Below are 1,029 nucleotides of genomic sequence, written 5' to 3'. Positions count from 1 at the left end.
GTTCTAGACATAATGAAACTTTCTTCCTTTGGTCTCAAAGAATAGGTGAATGAGAAGGCAATGAGAAGTCCTTTCATTAATGGAAATTACAGAATTTTCAGCCAAAAGAATCACAGTATTACAGTTCATAATTCTTCTGTCTGCAATTTCTGTTATACTTGCCAATTCATTTCTTCATATTCTTTTTTTTTTTTGTATGCTGTATGGCAGGGTCACATTTCATTCATTTCTCCATGTAAGTATCCCCTTATTGCAGCACCATTTGTTGAATTTTTTGTTTGTTTGTTTGTTGGTTGGTTGGTAGGTTGATTGGTGGGTTTTGGAAGCGCATGCATGGGCCGGGAATCGAACCCGGGTCTCCCACATGACAGGCGAGAATTCTACCACTGAACTACCCTCACACCTCCTCCACTGAACTGCCCTCGCATCCCCTTCATATTCTTTATTTTAATAAACTTGGTTTTCTTAGATACCTGTAGATTTGCACTCAGTGGTAAAAATAAAATAAGAGATACCATTTACCCTTTACCAAAATTCTCCCAATAGTAACATATTGCAAAAGTACAACATCACAATCAAAATATTGATGCTGATACAGTCAAGATAGTACAGATCCATCACCACACGGATTCCTCATGTTGCCCTTTTATATCCAAACTCACGGCCCTTCTATTTTTAACCTTCCCTAACCATTGGCAACCACTTATCTACTCTCTATGCCTACAATTATCATTTCGAGAATGTGATATAAAGACAATGATATAATATATGACCTTTTGGGATTGGCATTTTTCACTCAGCATAATTCTCTGAAGATTCATCTAAGCTGCATATCTTTATTTACTGAATCAACTCAAGTCATCTAGGATTAATAGTAAAATCCAAGCACCAATGCCTATTATGAAGAGAAGACTGAAATGCTTTCTATTTGAGCAACAATCTTTACATTTTAGGACTTTATTTGGAAATAAAAATGAACTTCCTTCCAGCTATACACAAAGAACCCATTAATTGAAGGCATAACTAGTT

The 1,029-nt window shown here is 36.0% G+C and overlaps 1 non-coding gene across 1 annotated transcript; it reads right to left on the bottom strand.

Annotated features, from left to right (window-relative positions):
• Window positions 1–330: 330 nt before the first annotated feature.
• Window positions 331–403, bottom strand: TRNAD-GUC (transfer RNA aspartic acid (anticodon GUC)). The gene has a single exon. It is a non-coding gene; the product is annotated as a tRNA-Asp (tRNA).
• Window positions 404–1,029: the final 626 nt, after the last annotated feature.

The sequence above is a fragment of the Tamandua tetradactyla genome, chromosome X (genome assembly GCF_023851605.1).
Source record: "Tamandua tetradactyla isolate mTamTet1 chromosome X, mTamTet1.pri, whole genome shotgun sequence".
Lineage (NCBI taxonomy): Eukaryota > Metazoa > Chordata > Mammalia > Pilosa > Myrmecophagidae > Tamandua > Tamandua tetradactyla.
The sequence above is the reverse complement of the archived record's forward strand: the minus strand, read 5'-3'. Positions and strand labels throughout refer to the sequence as shown.